The 18,560-nt window shown below is 40.3% G+C and overlaps 1 protein-coding gene and 1 long non-coding RNA gene across 2 annotated transcripts in view; one reads left to right on the top strand and one right to left on the bottom strand.

Annotated features, from left to right (window-relative positions):
- Positions 1 to 18,560, bottom strand: part of LOC122557680 (transmembrane protein 263-like) — a 174,675-nt gene that overhangs the window by 94,044 nt on the left and 62,071 nt on the right. The gene's annotated exons all lie outside the window — the stretch shown is intronic.
- Positions 7,640 to 13,957, top strand: LOC122557681. Its single transcript, XR_006313907.1, has 3 exons — positions 7,640 to 7,692; positions 9,069 to 9,071; positions 13,857 to 13,957. It is a non-coding gene; the product is annotated as an uncharacterized LOC122557681 (long non-coding RNA).

The raw sequence follows: 18,560 nt of genomic DNA, 5'->3' as shown, positions 1-18,560 counted from the left end.
TAAAAAGCTGCGGTCCCAGCATGGATCCCCACTGGTCACTGCCTGCCATTCCGAAATGGAGCCGTTTATCACTACTTTGTTTCCTATCAGCCAACCAACTTTCAATCCAATCTAGTACTTTGCCCCCAATACCATGCGCCCTAATTTTGCTCACTAACCTCCTCCGTGGGATTTTATCAAAAGCTTTCTGAAAGTCCAGGTACACTACATCTACTGGATCTCCCTCGTCCATCTTCAGAGTTACATCCTCAAAAAATTCAAGAAGATTAGTCAAGCATGATTTCCCCTTCATAAATCCATGCTGACTCTGTCCTATCCTGTTACTACTATCCAAATGTGCCGTAATTTCATCCTTTATAATAGACTCCAGCATCTTTCCCACCACTGAGGTCAGACTAACTGGTCTATAATTTCCTGCTTTCTCTCTCCCACCTTTCTTAAAAAGTGGTATAACATTAGCCACCCTCTAATCCTCAGGAACCGACCCCGAATCTATCGAACTCTGCGAAAGAGCTTTTGATATCTATCCCTGGTCTCTGCCATTTGATTTTTGCAGATGCCATGGGGAATCATTACCGTTTTTTGGAACAAAGTGCCTTATTTGCAACATATTTTGACTTTCTTCATTCTTTGGGATTCAGGTTGCATGTCTTAATTTTGTAACTACTTCAGCCCACAGAACGTTTGGAAAAATAAAATCTATCCCTTGCTTCAATGCACAGCAAATAAGATGGATTAGAAATACAAGGATTAAAAATTAATCCAAAAGTGTCACAGCATCAGTATTTATGTTGTGCCTTTATGATATATTGCAGTCTAAAGCTGGGCTCTGAATCTCAGAATATACAAAGGCAGATGACCAAAAGCTCTTCAAAGAGGGTGGTAACAAGTGATTCAAAAGAGCAACTAGAGATGGATAGACACTGATTTAGAAAGAGAGTTCTCAAGCTGAACTTGGAGTTGAAGGCATAGACACCAATGGTGGAGCAACGAATATTAGAGATGTTACAAAGAAAGGAATTAGAAGAAAGCATCTGTCTTGGAGAGTTGAGAGACTGAAAGAAATTGAGAGTAACCAACATGGCTGTGAAGGGATTCAAAGACAAGGATAAAAAGATAGTAAAGTCATTGCTTAACTGGAACCCAATGTAGGTCAGCAAGCAGGATCTATTTTTGAATAAGAATTGGTGTGACTGAGGTCACAACCAGAGTTTTGGATGACCTCAAGTTTACAGAATATAACGTGGGTAGTCAGTCAGGACATTGGTATTAGGTCTAATAGATAATGTCAAGATGTGGATATCACAAATGACCTGAGACAGAGATGCAATCAGGCAATGATACAGTTTTTGTAATGATTTGAAGGAGCCAGTGTTGGACTAGGGTGGACAAAGTAAAAAAAAACACAACAGATTTTTAAAAGTTTTTGTAATGGCACGTTTTTCAATTTGTACACACTTGGCACTAACAATTATTTGTGCATTGGTCATAATAGTTTAAAATATTTAGCATATATTTGGAAATAATTTTGAGTGTATGTACCAAAAATGGCATCTCTCTTTTTATACAAGATGCAATTTCCACTTTAAGTCACACAGTATTCACCCAAAACCTCCCACTGGAGCTCCCACATTTCACAGCACACTGACATCAAGGTTAGTATTTCCTTGTGCAGAACACCCAGTTACGGTGAGTCAAACTGGCCTCAATTTCCATTTTGTACATTTCTCCAGGGAATTTTACACGAGTGGAATGTCTCAAGATGGACGACACTCTCAAGGATCTCTATAACAACAAATTCAATATTCAAGCATCCACACCTCAGAGGGTCTCAAAAGACACACTGGGTCTTCAGTTAAAAACTGGAGGTGATCGCTCTTCCTTTTTGCTACATGGATTATGACTATACTAAATGAAAGGCACTAGTAAAGAGGGAAAAAAAGGATAGCAATGCTGTCAATGTCGCATCCTTCATAATTGGCCAGAAGGGAGGGAAAAAAGGAGTCGAAATTAAGGACAGTTTTCAGCTTCATTGCAAATGGGTCATGCTGTCCCACAGGGTTCAATTCTTGAGACATTTCTGTTCACCACATACATCAATGATTTCAATATAATCCTGGAGGGAAATCTGCAGCTGATACCAAAATAAGTGGTATAGTTACTTCTCACAAAGGAAGCAGCACATAGATATCGAGAGGAAGAGAAACGGGAAGAAAAGTGGTGACATTGAAAAGTGTGAAGTAATGCATTTGGGCTAAAAATTGCCCCAGGTCTACAGGATGGAAGTCGGCTCAGTGCTGAGGAGCAACAGAGCGACGTGAAGTGGATTCACCATTTTTACAAGACCGACACTCGGGTTGATATGGAACTTGAAATGCTGTATTGGAATTTCCGTTTCATTGCTGTTTTCTTTACATTGCCATTCTTGTCAACATCTCAAGAATGAACCAGCAACAGTGCTTGTTGACCATCCTTAATGATCTCAAGGTGACAGTGAATCATCTGCTCAAATCATTGCAGGCAACAATGAAGGTACTCCACACACTTGATGCAATGATGCAGGAACAGTTCCAAGCCATTGTAAAAGTCAACATTGACTAATGGGGCCAAATTACCAGTTTTTCCTGAAAGCCCTGAAATAATCATAATAATAAACCTGATCGAAACTTCAAGACCTTCAAGGCAATAGTAGGACCCACCCCAAAGGAAGAATATTGGAGATGTTGGGAAATGACAACACACATTCAATGGATGCAATCCACTGTGAGGAAATATAAATAAGATGACAGGCTTGAAAATGAATGCTCTTCGCCCTCCTTAGTGCGATAGAGCAAGAGAGCAGGAGAGCACAAAGTATTTAAATTGAAGAATGGAAAACACCTAAGGCCTGCCTTTTCACTATTAGAGAGCTGACAGAATAATCCATATTACCTTCACAACTAAAAGGCTTCCAAGATTTAGGGTTAAGATATAAATTAAGTCAACACATAATAGATGGGATTACGCCAAGTAAAAACAAATGTAGGGATTTAGGTACAAGGATTAAAATTGACAACTTGGGTTGATGACAAACACCCCTATAGTCTGGTTGTTGAGTAGCCAGCTTGTATGTTCTAACTTTAATATAACTCTACTTACTCTGATCAACAAAAGACTGTTCAAGGAAAACCCAATCATGCAAGATTTGTTCTGTACCAAACCATCAATGCAGTGGGACCAACAGCCACTTTGGTCATCAGACATAAAACAGCATGAGTAAAATTAAACTTTGAGAGATCTAAAATGGAACTGTGTATTGACTTCCTGCAACATCGCAATAAATACTGAGGGGCACATAACAGGCCATCTATTCACTTATACCTGCATAACACCCCTGAAGTTGAATTCAATCTCCTATGATAAAAAGGAAAAAATGTCAACATTCCTAAAACATAACTTGTACAACTAGGATCGCTCACATTTGGCCCTATGTATTTCTTTCTTAATTTTTTATTCCTAACCTTCAGTATAATGTTACCATTTCCTATGGCACATCCATCCTGCTAGTTTCTGCAAACATAATTGTAGCCATGATTTAATAACACGTCTAGGCTATGCTGCAAACTTACAACCATTGGATATTGGAAGAAAGTTCATTTTGAATACACGTTACTCACCTCCATGTACGTACAACTAAGTAGTTACAAAATTTCGTAAGATCACTCAAATGAACATAGTTCAAATTGTGTGGAGGCAGAGGGAGTTGTACAGGTGGAGCTGGAAAACCTTAGGTAAAACAAGATTGTATTTTTGCCTCAAACCAACATAGAATGGAAGAGATTTAAAGGAGAAAAATAAATGATGTTGGCTGCAAGGAATCAAGTGAAGAGGTCAGCTGAAAGCTAGATGAAAATGAATTTTAATGCTGAAGCAACAAAATAATTCAAGCTTGATGTAATTTTATAAAGGAAGGAAATATGACTTTGAGCTCCTCATGCAAGGAACAGCATGGAGCAGATATGCAGAGACTTAAAAGGCATTAAGACTCAAAAAAATATTAGGACTCAAGGGTCAACTGAAACATCGAAGCTCTGGCCAATATCAGACAGCAAGCACAGAATCCAACTGACAGGATAACTTTTGTTTTGAGTAACGGAAGATAAATTGGGTCATACTTTTTTCAAATGAAACAATTGACTGATATTTTTTAAAAGGCACACAATGAGCTTGGTAGTGAAAAAACATGACAAACCCATGGGTTGCACAAAGTAACTGGAAGCTACTTGATTGGAATTTGTTTTAGGTAAAATAATTATGCAAGTGCTTTTTAAGATCAGGCTCTACCAACATGTGGAACTTAGTGGGACAATTTGACTAAATTTTACATGGTTAGCTTACAAATACAATTTTGTTTCACAACACAATACAGTACGATAAATCTCAAAAGGACGGCATTACACTACTCTAAGTTGACTTGGCAAAGTTAGTCGATTGAACACAAACTCACCAATCCCTGATCTGGAGAATATGGGCATTGAATACCCACATTCAGAAACATGCAAGAGTGCAGTAACTCATGTCATTACCCATGCCATATCAACAACTATGTGACAAAACCATAAGCCACATCGAATAAGGTCACCAGAAATGACCCAAAATGTTCAGCTTGTGGGAAATTTTACTCACTGAATATGGAGGAGTCTTTTGTGTTTTGTAAATTGTTTGTTATGAAAACAGTTACATCAACCTTCGGATATCCGAGTGAGTAACTTGCATAAAACTTTAAATCAAGCGAACAGGTTGCAAGCCACCCAGAGACCGAACTGAACAAGGAAAAACTGGCATTAGAAAATCAGAATATGCAATTTATGCTCAAAAAAAGAAACATGTACACGCTGTCAAACACATATGTAGCACAGTCAAACTGCAACCAAGTCTAGAGTGAATTATGTTAATAAATCAGTGTTTATTTAAACCAAATGCCAAAACTGATAAGAAAAGCATGACCATTCAATTCACTTTTTGAAAAGAGGGTCAATTTAGTCAGTTTATTCTTGACTTAGGGTGTCAGGGTGTGATATTAAAGAGTTAACTTGTTCTGCCGACCTGAAGGAAATTGCATGTCTGGAGACGAGGGTGGGATGCCTTTGACTTACAGATAGATAGTAAGAAATTTACATTATCATCTCCCATTAACCAGGGACACTTACATGGCAATTTCCTTGCCACTCAGCAATTTACATTGTCATCTCCTACTATTTACATTTTCATCCCCTAATCAGGTCAGTTGGAACATTACAGTTGGAATTTGACGACTTCACTATAGTTACAAAAAGCTACAATTCACATCAGATCTGGCCATTAAGGGATGATTTGCATTACACCGTCTCTGGAGATGGTGTGGTCACTGCATTGTGTCTTCAGTGGCATGTGACTGTGAAGGAGTGGCTGGGAGTTGCTTGGTGAGCATTACTGACTGTGATGTAAAGATTTTGTATAAAGGACAGATTGTTCCCTTTGTTCAGGGAGCATTGCTGGACACGCTTTGCAAGCATGATGAAGTGTGCTCAGGGTTTCTCTAAAGCTTCTATTGTACTGTGCTTAATAAATTTTGCTTGTTCACCCAAGTTGGCATGTTGCAGTTGCATCAAGTGTGTAAGAATCTCAGGGAAGAAAACAAAATCGGTTGACTGCAGAAACATTAAGAAATCACCAGTTACCAAACAAAAAGGCTGCCATTTACTGTGATATTAACACTGTCCATATTTTGCAAATGTATTCATAACAAACTGTATTAAATTATGACATCTTCAGGATTACAACAAAAGCAATGTTTATTGCTTAAAGATTGGCATGCGACAAGAAATATTCATGACCAGCTACTGGAACGGTATTATCACCATGTATGTTACAGAACCAAGAATATAAAATGTAGATTCTAGTCAACATGTATTTTACGAAAACATCTTGATCTTAATACTCTCCAGCGAGTGTTCGATCTCACAGAAGTACCAATTCATTTGAACAGCCCAGAAGTTCAATTTCATAAACAAATGGGCTCTCTTCAACATTCCAATACACTAGTTTATTTCTTCCATTTGTCTTCTTGCATGGTTTCCTCATTTGATTGAAAAAAAAAAACACTCTGCTAATGTTCTACATTTCCTATCATGGGTGATCAAGTTTCTTCAGTACCATCTTTTCCCCTGGTGTATCAATATCTGACATTCTCAACTAAGTGCTTCATCTAGGACTTGGATCTCCAGGTAGTTAAGCTCCATGGAAATCTCCAACTTAATATAAAAATATCATTCTGCAAAATTGATCGCCATCCTCTTCACAGTTTCCTACATATTGTGGTACAATTACAAAATTAATGAACAGTGATAATTTAGCAATTCAGCCAGATGGCAGAGATGCTTTAAGTTTAGAGGTAAACCACCACTGTTCAGAATTGATTTGTTTAGAATTCTGAGATTATTTTTAACTGTCATATTCAGGTGAGAAAGAAAAGAATCTTCGATACCTTTTTCCAAGAGAAAACCAATTGAACACCAGCTACCGTGACATGTTTACCTACAAAGTTATCTAATACAGTGCTAGCAATACTGAAGCTGGTGTCTAAGTTCACTAAGAAGAAAGGTGGTTGGCCTTGAAACATGCTGAAGATTCATCAAGTGAAATCTAGTTCAATGAGATGGATCATCACTGAGAAGTGAATGAAGTTGAGATCACATTGTGTTGCAGATAGGAAGTGATAACAAACACCAATGATCAGCTGAAATATGTTTAGAGGGTGTGGGAGAAGTGAACCAGGGCTGCTATCTGAATTCTATTTTATCAAACTATGTCCTGATTTATGTAATTCCAACAAGAATTCTTATGTCAACATTTAAATGGAAACTGCTGGCTGAACTGGACACTAATAATGCCCCTCGTGCCACTCATACTGCAGCATATTTCATGTTTGAACAGTGTACTTATAGCGTAATACAGTGAGAAAGTTTGTGTTACTAATGTGTATTCAGAAATTAAACAGTGCTGCTAATGGGAATTTCAGGCAAATCTACAATAAATGCATGCATGGTATACGTGTTTCTTCTATTCCTACCATTATTTTGTCATACATTTATGTCCTTCCTACACATCAACTTTAACAGTCAAATCTGAGAGAACTGACCATCTTACTACACAAAAATACTATGTCATTACTCTGATATCATGGAGCTGCAGAGTTCTAGTGCCCAAACAGTATTGTAGCCCAACTGCTCAAAATGAAAATCACCTTCATTAGCACAGAAATGTAAGACAAAAAGCAACTCTGTGGAAAAAAAGTTATCAAAAATGCAGCGTTACTTGCTCTCTCTACCTTCTCACATCTTGGGCTTAGAGATTTGGTTCCCAGTGCTGCCACTTCCTACTCTGGCTTTGCCTATACTCTTCTCACTTGCAAGCAAAAAGCAAGCATTGTGCAAAAGACGTCACCTATTGTTTGCGGTCCTGGATATAGGTGGCCCCACATCCCGAGTGCTATTGTGGGAGATTAGAAATGTTGTGTTTGCAGATGGGTGAGGGAGTGTATTGGGGGGGGGGGGGGAACATTATACAGACAGTCGCGGAATTCTTGTAGCATGTAGCATACTTAAGGCTAAGACTTTAATGAATATAGAGGGTCTTTTAAAGAAAATAGTTTTAAGCTAGGAAATAACTTTAGTGTTGTAGTTGACCACAAAAAGAAGCAGCAGGAGTATTTCACAATAAAGCTTATAGTATGATAAGAGAAACTGGATAAAAGAACAAGCTGTAACAAACAAGGAACATAGAATGCAGACAAGGACAGCAGGATGGCTAGATAAGAAAATAACTAACAAGCGAGGTAATCGGCTTATGATAGGATGGGAAAAAGGGAGGTGTGATCCCGCAACTTGTAAACTAAATAAGAAAGTTAATATGCTCTGTTTTCGTGTGCACTTCTGCTTGATTGCAGAGGCGTCCAGTTCTTGCAAGACTGTAATAAATTGTTCTTGTTTCCAAGGCTTTGTCTCAGGCTGATTGATTTGTGAGTGAGTTCTAATTCTCACAATTTTGGGGGCTCGTCCGGGTTCCAAACTCCGACCGCTCGATCCTCTTGGGACGACAGGGGAGGTGCACCTCGCCAATTTCGGTGATCTCCAACTCCCTTGCTTATCATTCGCGGTTTGGGCGAGTACGATCGGACTGGGAGACCCTGGAAACAAGGTGGGCAGACGTGGCGGGTTCGGTTGGGCACAAGACCCAGGTAGGGAAAGGTCTTAAAGGATATATCCGGGCGACCGGGGTGGCAGCGGTATTTGCTGCAGGAATTGCTGTGGGACGGGGCGCACCGAAATGACCAGGTAACTCTGTGCACAGACCAAGGTAAGAAAAGAGACCTTTAAGTATTGCCTTCGTGGTCGGGCGTACGAAAGTACGGGGAATTGGCGATATATAAAATTAAGCATATGTCAATTGAAAACAGCCCGTGACAGAAGGGCTCGTGGCTGAAGGGCTACTGAGTGTGCACTTCGTAACTAACTTATGGCCAGACGTCCAGAAACTTATTCAAAAGCTAGAGGAGTTGTTGCGGGAAGCTCAAAGTGTCTGCGAGATGTGGTGCGCGTGTGTGAGTGAGTGAGTGAGTGAGTGAGTGAGTGAGTGAGTGAGTGAGTGAGTGAGTGAGTGAGTGAAAGAAAAGAGCTGTACAGCAAGTAGAAAGTTTAACCCTTTGTATTTCAGTTTGAATGCACATTTGTTTGTTGGTGATTGAATGTTTGTGCTTTGTTCCCTGGAGCTTGAGATCCGGGACTGTTTTGAATCTGATTTCTACTATGGAAATTTTAGAATGATTTCTTTTAAGGTTAAGGATTTTAGAGATTATGAAATAAAATGTTAACTCCTGTTCTTTTTACAGGTCATGACTGCCTCACTATCAGTTTCTAACTAATCTCTTTTATCCTTACATAAAAGTGATTTATGGAGAACAGTTGAAGTCTCAAAGAAAAAGCATATACTTGGTCAGATTAATCGGATGAGTAAGGTGTCTAGTCAGGACCCTGAAGGGGGTGTGGAAGAAGGTGACACCGGACCTCGTTAAGATTAATTAAATTAGCAACAATGGGAGGCACGGGGAGTTGCCTGTTTAACGATCGATCTGTAAATAACGTTAAAGGGGATATATCCCGCCCGACAGTTCTTTGGGGAGAATGTTGGGTAATTGGGAACACAACTCCCGGATGCGGGAGAAAGATAAGGCTAAAATGATAAACTATTGTTGTTTCGTTTGGACTGGAGAAAGTATTAAGGCGCCTGGTATTTTTTTTTGGCCCAAATATGGGTTCAATGAGGATTGGCTGTGTCAAGATCTTAATACACACATCAATCGGATAGAAACATACAGTCAAGAAGAGTCAGAATATGCGGCTTGTTGGATAGGGAGCGCGGGAGTAAAATTATGTCCCATGAATACGGAGGAATCGGGGAAAAAAGAATGAAAAAGGGAAGCCAAAATGGGATCCCTTAACATTTGTGGGCGGCACGGTGGCACAGTGGTTAGCACTGCTGCCTCGCAGCGTCAGAGACCCGGGTTCAATTCCCGCCTCAGGCGACTGACTGTGTGGAGTTTGCACGTTCTCCCCGTGTCTGTGTGGGTTTCCTCCGGGTGCTCCGGTTTCCTCCCACAGTCCAAAGATGTGCAGGTCAGGTGAATTGGCCATGCTAAATTGCCCGTAGTGTTAGGTAAGGGGTAAATGTAGGGGTATGGGTGGGTGGCGCTTCGGCGGGGCGGTGTGGACTTGTTGGGCCGAAGGGCCTGTTTCCACACTGTAAGTAATCTAATCTAATCTAATCTAAAAACATGTTTGCCGCCCCTATATACTACTCCCCGGAACGAGCCTACAGCTCCCGAGTCCAGACCCAGACAGGGGAACATACTCTGAACTAAAAGATGCAGAACCTTGAGGGGGAGTGGGGGGTGGTGGTGAGGGCAGAGTCACTCGAGCCACTACACATAAAGGAGGGGCAGAGATAATGGAAAATGTAAAATTATGTCCCTTACGAGAGGTTCCGATTAGGGAAGGTACAATCTGATATGTAAACGCTCCCTTAACTAGCAGTGAAGTTAGGGTCTTTAAAAAGGAAATGAAAAGTTTAATAGAGGATCCGGTTGGACTAGCCGAACAATTAGAGCAATTCCTAGGGCCTAATTTATATATCTGGAGAGAACTGGTGGCAATTTTAGGAACGTTATTTTCAGGGGAAGAACGAGGTATGATTAGGAGAGCGGCTTTATAGGAATGGGAAAAGAAGGGGCCCCAGCAGAATAGCAATTCCCAAATGTTGACCCTCATTGGGAAAATAATGACAGAGAAGATAAGGAGTCAATGCGGGATCTATGAGAAATGGTAATATTAGGAATTAAAGAGGTGGCACCAAGATCACAGAACTTTGTTAAGGCATTTGAAGTACAACAAGAGAAGGATGAAACCCCTTCTGCATTTCTTAAAAGGCTCAAGGAGGACACAAGGAAGCATTCGGGAATGGATCCCGATAATCTGATGGCATAGGGACTCTTAAATGTCCAGTTTGTAACTAAATCATGGCTGGACATACAAAAGAAATTACAGAAATTAGATGGATAGAGTGAAAGACAGATGGAAGATTTGTTATGTGAGGCACAGAGAGTGTATGTGAAAAGGGAAAACGAGAAGCAGAAACAGAAAGCCAAAATGATGGAGGCAGCAGTAGAAGAAATAATAAAAAGGAGAATGGGATCAGGGGATAACAGGAAGGGTAGGGGAGGACACAAAAGACAAGGGTCAGATACCCGGGAAAGGAGGCAACAGGCAGGGTGTTACCATTGCGGGAAAGTGGGGCATTTTAAACAGGAATGCTTGGAATTAGCATGAGAAAGGGAAGCCGTTTCCCTAATGACCTTAGATGAAGGTTCCTTCCTCCTGAGACCTACCGGGAACCCTTGATAAATTTAAAAGGTGGGATCTGAAAGGGGGGGGGGGAGGCAATGTGTTTGGTGGACATGGGAACGGCACGGTCATCTCTAAGTTTTAGACCTACCGGCGTTAAATTGACTAAGGAGTATCTTAAGGTTTCCGGAGTAAAAAGCAAAGAATTCTTGGTGCCTATTTTTGAGCCAACCCTAATTAGAAGAAATGATGGAGAAGTGATAGGACAATTACTATATATTCCTGACATTGGAAGTAATCTATTAGGTAGGGATTTGATTATATTGCTGGGCTTAAAAATTGTGTGGAGGATAGTGCAGTAGATGTAACGATGGCTAAGACAACGCAAGGAAGATGGATCCTCCCGGATGGGAGTTATTAAGTAAACCAGTTACGAGATACATCCTAACCACTTTGCACCAAGGCAGTCATTAGGGCTCCCAAGCTATGTGTGACATAGTGTTAAGGAAGTACGATGTAAAGGGATATACACATTAGCCAAACAGGTATGTGCAGGATGCCCGACTTGCCAAAAGATTAATAAGAAAGTAATGAGAGGGGGGCCAAGAGGTGGAAGAAACCCTGGGGTAAGACCTTTTCAAAGAATACAGATAGATTACACAGAATTACCCCCAGGAGGGAAACAAAAGTACTTATTAGTCCTAATGGATCACCTAACTGGGTGGATGGAGGCATTTCCAATGTCCTCAGCTACTTCGAAGGGAGTAGTGAAAACTCTTTTAGAACATATAATTTCTCGATATGGAGTGGTGAAAAGTATAGATTCAGACCAAGGTAGCCATTTTGCCTCTAAGATCCTACAAGGAGTAATGGCGGGATTAGAAATCTCTTGGGAATTCCACACTGCTTGGCACCCGCCTTCCTCTGGACGGGTGGAACGAATGAATCAAACCTTAAAGAAGCAATTGTCTAAGTTAATCCTAGAGACTCGATTACCATGGACAAAATGTTTACCTATTGCGTTGCTACGCATTAGGACTGCGCCTAGACGTGATATAGGCGTCTCTCCTTATGAGATGATGTTTGGATTACCTTTCTTGGGTGGAAGAGGGGAATATCCAACTGTAGAGTTCAATGATAAGTTTTTAAAGAACTATATCGTGGTGCTCGGCTCTTCTTTGTCTGACCTTAGGAAGAAGGGTCTGTTGACCCAGGCACCTCCACTTGAGTTCGCAGTACATCGGATACGACCGGGTGATTGGGTCCTGATAAAGACCTGGAAAGATACCAAACTGCATCCAAGCTGGGAGGGACCATTCCTAACCCTCCTGAATACTGAAACAGCCATTCGAACTGCTGAGAAAGGGTGGAGTCATCACACTCGTATTAAGGGCCTGGTGGATGCTCCTTCCCCTCTGGCAGTGTGGCAAGCACATCCAACAGACAACCCTGTGAAAGTCAAGCTGAGCAAAAAGAATGGACTGAGATAAGAGAGAATTAAGAATTGGTTAAAAAAAAGCTGTATCCCAAAACAATTGTAAGTGTTGCATGGACTCACTCCTCCCTGGTATTTAAAGGGTTAGAGAATAGACAGATAGGGTTGTGAGCTGAAATGAGTGGTCAGCTTTATATTGTCACGATAATATTGGCGCGAGCTGCCAAGGGGGTTGGGAAAAATCATTTTACCACTTTATGTCAGAATTATGCTAAACTAAAGGGGCATACCGACTGTTGGGTGTGCGCAGAGATTCCACACTATGGGGAATCCGGAATTCCTCTCATGGTAATACCACTTACCAAAGAAGTGTACGATGTACAACAATTTGACTCGGGCTCAAATGATACAACTTGGAGATTTGAAAGGGGTAATTATAACTTTGCGGGGTGGTTCCCTTGACCAGCCCCGAAAACTCTGGGTGCTATCGATGGCCTTAGAATTTCCCCACTGAAAGGAGCAGTAAATACCACTTGTTTCTGAAATCAGAATGATAACGCACCCTTCCGATTCAGAAAATCATCTTCTGTCTACATCAGCCAAGCCACTGCCACGACCATTCCCCAAATATTGAATGGGACATATTGGGTGGGTGGCTTAAAGGCCTACCCATTTATCCTCAGCGAGAGTAACGGGAATGGGTGCTGGGACCATCCAGTTCAGATACTACCTCAAAGCCAAAAAGGCTGGAGTGGCTGCTGCTACCTTGCCTATATAATTCCCCATTTGAGGCTGTTAAAGAGAGCCCCAAAAATACCTTGGAATAAACAGGGAGGAAGGCAAGTAACCCAGAAAGTAACCGAAGGAGATCACCTTCGCTGGACTTTGATACCTATGTATGGGACCGCACGAGCAGGAGTAGAAATACAAAAGTTAGCGGCTTCCCTGGAAGAGTTGGCCAACAATACTGCTGATGCGTTGGCCGAAACCGAATCCCAAGTAGCAGCCATAACGACCGAAATGATTGCCACTAGGCTAACGACTCTTCAGAACAGGATGGCTCTGGATTATATTCTAGCAGAGAAGAGTGGTACCTGTGCACTAATTGGAGAGGAATGTTGTACGTACATACCTGAGGTCTCCTCTAACATTACTCATATCTTCAAACATGTGCGAGAAAAAAATCGCCAAGATAAGGGAGGTCGGTAATCGGTACCGGAACAAAAAAGGATGGGAATGGGGGAATTGGGGATTGACTGGTTGGGGAAGGTGGTTAGTCAATCTAGCTATCAATGGATTATTGATATTAGTGGGTCTGGTGGTAGGGTTCAATGTCCTAAAATGGGTAATGAGACGACTGACGATATCCCTTGAGGAGGGAACCCAAATAAATCATCAGGTGCTTTTACAATCTGCAGGCGATATGCAACAAAGAGAAAGTCAAAGAATGCTTCTAGAGTTTGAGGGACGAACAACACAAATGTAAAACTAGGAAATAACTTTAGTGTTGTAGTTGACCACAAAAAGAAGCAGCAGGAGTATTTCACAATAAAGCTTATAGTATGATAAGAGAAACTGGATAAAAGAACAAGCTGTAACAAACAAGGAACATAGAATGCAGACAAGGACAGCAGGATGGCTAGATAAGAAAATAACTAACAAGCGAGGTAATCGGCTTATGATAGGATGGGAAAAAGAGAGGCGTGATCCCGCAACTTGTAAACTAAATAAGAAAGTTAATATGCTCTGTTTTCGTGTGCACTTCTGCTTGATTGCAGAGGCGTCCAGTTCTTGCAAGACTGTAATAAATTGTTCTTGTTTCCAAGGCTTTGAATCAGGCTGATTGATTTGTGAGTGAGTTCTGTTTCTCACACTATGTACTTACAGTACCACAATTATATAATTTGTTAGAACTCTTATTGGTTTATTACATTTTCATTTATCATTTCTGGTTGAAACTAAGAGCAAGGAATTGAAGGTGACCTATTGACTGTGAAAAATAGTTTGCTCTAAAAAAAAAGGACGACAACGAACTGAGACAGTTCCAAGGCCTGGCCTGGCCTGAAAGTTAATTGCAGGTTGATTCTTGTTCAAAGAACACTGTCGATGTTTCAGCTCCACAGATGCAGTATGCTCAAATGTTGGCAGATACTCAGATGTTAAAAGGGGCCATCACAGGAAGAGTGGTGTCAACCAGTCTAACAACGGGAATACTGAAAACAGAAAGAGAAATGGAAGTTTGAATTTGTTTCATTATCAAAGATTGTGCTTGCCAAAGCTACAGGATAGAGGTTTAACTGCTCTCTGATAATCCTCCAGTTCGTTGTCATTAATCATTCACTAATGATTGTCCAAGTACTAAGTCACTGGTTATCTTATCTTCCTGTTATCAACTTAGTGAAAGTTTGGAGAGTAGAATCACCATTCTAAAAATTAAATGAACATTCTTTGGAGCTGATTGGACTATTTTTATTGCTTCAGAAATCATGCAAGATACAATCCCACATACTTATGTTAATACACACAGTGGAAGCTGCTACAGTGAAGTGGCAATTTAAAACTGCTTTATTTTCCTTTCATTTATCTGTTAACTCCTTTTGCCAGAGACAAAATCTGAGAATCAAAGCAGGCTGGGTTTAAATCATGCATATCATAAAATTACCTCATTGCTTAACTTTGTACCATTAAAGCTACTGCATTAATAACAAATTGTTGATTGTTCAGTTTAAGCTGTAAACTTGGCACCTGGAATTGGTTTATCATAAAGTCTGATTAAGAACCACTGAATTTTTTAATTTTCATGGTGTTGCAAATACAGAGACTGATTTGACTTGTCTGGCTATTATTGCATTCTAACATCGAAATTGCATGAGCTAATCTAAGAGTCTGAGATATATAAAAAAAAACAAAGTCTCAGTCCATTCCAAACCATTGTGGCAGATTCCATATTTCTTGACTTCCAAAAAAGCAGCGAACTTAACTTAGGGCGAGGATCTAAGCTCGACCTTATGCATCACTTGCGCAATATTTCTCTCCTATTCTTTGAATTTCCCTCCTCTTCCTGTCCTAAACCCCAGATTAGCACAGACACCCAAAACAGCAGTTGCTTGCATGAAATCAAAAAGTTACAAACCCTCATAGCATTATAACTTGTTCATTTACCAGTGTACTGCTCCATTAATGTATTAAACCATGGCTGCATTTATCCTGTTTTTGCCCATCAAATCCTTGGTGCCTACTTCTGCTTTGATTGGCTCATTACCTCACATGATTGTTGCTCCATTAATCAGATCAAATTGGTACTTGCTGGTTTATTAATTCATCACTGCCCATAACTTCTTTAAATGTTATAGAGCCATATTAATTTGCTGGTATCCACTGCTTTACTGATTTATTAATTGTGTCATCTACTTTGTCATATAGTTATCAACTCTCTCAAGTCTTTTCCATATACCCACTGCCGTATTAAATTTATCGGAATTGAAAAATTAATTTATTAACACACCAGTTTCTGATGTTCCTTAATTCATTTTAACTGTGGGCAGACACACGACTCGAATAGTTATGGCATTTAAAGGTGCCTGCTGTTCCATTAATTCATCTTGCATCTTGAAAGGAAATAGAAAGTGAATAATAACTTGCTTCTTGTACTTCCATCAGGAACCCAAGTATTTGTTTTACCTTAAGAACTCCATGTTGTGTGCCTTCAAATGCTGACAGAGAGGTTTCCTCATCCCTACTTCTTGGGTTTTCCCAAATAAATGTTTATTCTTTCTTTAACCAAGCAGAAAACTTGTTCATATCCTTACAAGTTACAGCACTCCAGTAGGTGTGAAACAGTCCTTCTCAAAATATGTCTTTCTATGGTCAAATGAGACACAGGTTGGCCACCTCACCCCAGCCATAGAAGAAGTGCTAGTATACATTACAAATTGTTATTTGGCTGGAATTTATTCGGATTTAGACACTAGCTCTCAGGTTCTTAGTCTCTATAACACACAAGGGCAACAGCAGCAATACAATCACCAATTCACATACCATTCTGATTAGAATTTATTCTCATTCCTTCATCAACTGAAAATCACATTTCCAATATCATTTTGCAAAGTGTAACAAGGGCAGCATATACTTCAGAACTTATTACTATATGTTCCATGCAAAGAATCAAAAGTGCAACCGTAGAAAATGTTTTCTCACACCTTGAGAAAAATAATCTCAACTTGATTTGCAATTTGTTGATTTGGAAATTTAATCTGTTTGAGTTATTTCGACTTACAGTAAAACGGCCTCTCACTTGGATGTGAAGTTATCCAGAGGCAAGCCATTAAGAAAATCAGAGTAAACTACAATCAAGTCCTGTCACTTCTTGATTCATTGAAGCGTGCCACTCAACCTAACAATAAGGTCAACTCAACAAATACAGTGTAGCGAACAGTTCACCAAAACATTTTACATAAATTACAATATTCAATACTTAAGGTAATGAGGAGCATCAGGAAGGGTGTATGCATTTTTACAGTGAATCATAGAAAGTGCTCTTTGACTAGCTTGGGTAAAACCCAAAGCAATACAAAATTAGTAGTACAAATAATAATGGAGCTGCTTATTCCAGTATATAACAATGTTCCAAGACCTATTGCTGCAATTGAAGTGCATTCAATCATTTAAAACTATGAGCAAGATGAAGCACTCAACTCTAAATCACTGGCGATTTCTTTTAAAAAAAATGCATCTTGAACATTAAGGTATATTTTGATAATTGGAACACTAAACAGGAAAAGTAAAAAAAATCCACTCAATTCATTATTTTCAACATTTTGGAACTTCTCATTACACCTGATCACTCAAAAATTTGAAAGACTTACTATGTAATGGCTCACACTTCTGAAATATAATCCACCAGTTCTTTTAGATTTAACTTGATGCAATGTCACTGTGCAGCTCAATTTGACAGTCTATTCAGGTCAGTTTTATTCAATGTTTTTGCATCAGAACCGAGCAAATTTGAAATTCTTGCAAAGTTCAAAAAGTGACACAATAGCACAGAGTTCTCCAGTTGTTGAAATGTTTCCATTAGATGACTTATCCCAATTTCCTGTTCCAATAAGCCAGGTTGCTGTCCCATATACCATAGCATGGTTCTCCCAGTGCACTAACCAACCTACAGTGAACGAGGCATAAGTGAGGACTGTAGATGCTGGAAACCAGAGTGTAGGTTAGAATGGAGCTGGAAAAGCACAGCAGGTCAGGCAACATCAGACGAGCAGGAAAATCGACGTTTCGGGCAAAAGCCCTTCATCAGGAATGATTAGGGCTATTGCCCAAAACGTCGATCTTTCTGGTCCTTGGATGCTGCCTGACCTGCTGTGCTTTTCCAGCACCACTCTAATCTTGACTTTTATCTCGAGCATCTGCAGTGTCCACTTCCGCCAACATGCTGAATAGCTGACTCTGCTCCTATTTCTATGTGCTGCTGTTTATGAACCATTGCTGATGTAGCGTTGAGTTGCGTTTGTCTAAACAAATCATGGGGCAGCACGGTGGCTCAGTGGTTAGCACTGCTGCCTCACAGCGCCAGGGACGCGGGTTCAATTCCAGCCTCGGGTGACTGTCTGTGTGGAGTTTGCACATTCTCCCAGTGTCTGTGTGGGTTTCCTCCGGGTACTCCGGTTTCCTCCCACAATCCAAAGATGTGCAGGTCAGGTGAATTGGCCATGCTAAATTGCCCATAGTGATAGGTGCATTAGTAGGGAGTAGGGGAATGGATCTGGGTTGGTGACTCTTCGGAGGGTCTGTGTGGACTTGTTGGGCTGAAGGGCCTGTTTCCACACTGTAGGGAATCTAATCTAACCAAATCAGTGACGCGTAATAGAGCAGTGTGAAAACCCTTTAGATAAAGTACTGCAACAGAATTCAAATTTCAGCATAAATTTTAACAATCTACCTTTTGTATATTAGTTATGCATCCATGAATACAAATAGCATGTTCCCTCTTTACACATGCAGGATACCATTTTATTTATTCATGCCTTAGTGCTAGAATCACAATTACTAACATTAACAGACCATTTAAAAGGGGTAATGCGTATCCAATAAATGATTTAACCAAGGAAAACCTGTTGGTTATTGATGTTACTGCTTTCAATTTCTTCCCTGTAATGGTGCATTCATTGGAGAGCGAATTGGGACAGCTTTATCTGACATCAAGG

This window comes from Chiloscyllium plagiosum, chromosome 16, assembly GCF_004010195.1.
Source record: "Chiloscyllium plagiosum isolate BGI_BamShark_2017 chromosome 16, ASM401019v2, whole genome shotgun sequence".
Lineage (NCBI taxonomy): Eukaryota > Metazoa > Chordata > Chondrichthyes > Orectolobiformes > Hemiscylliidae > Chiloscyllium > Chiloscyllium plagiosum.
The sequence above is the reverse complement of the archived record's forward strand: the minus strand, read 5'-3'. Positions and strand labels throughout refer to the sequence as shown.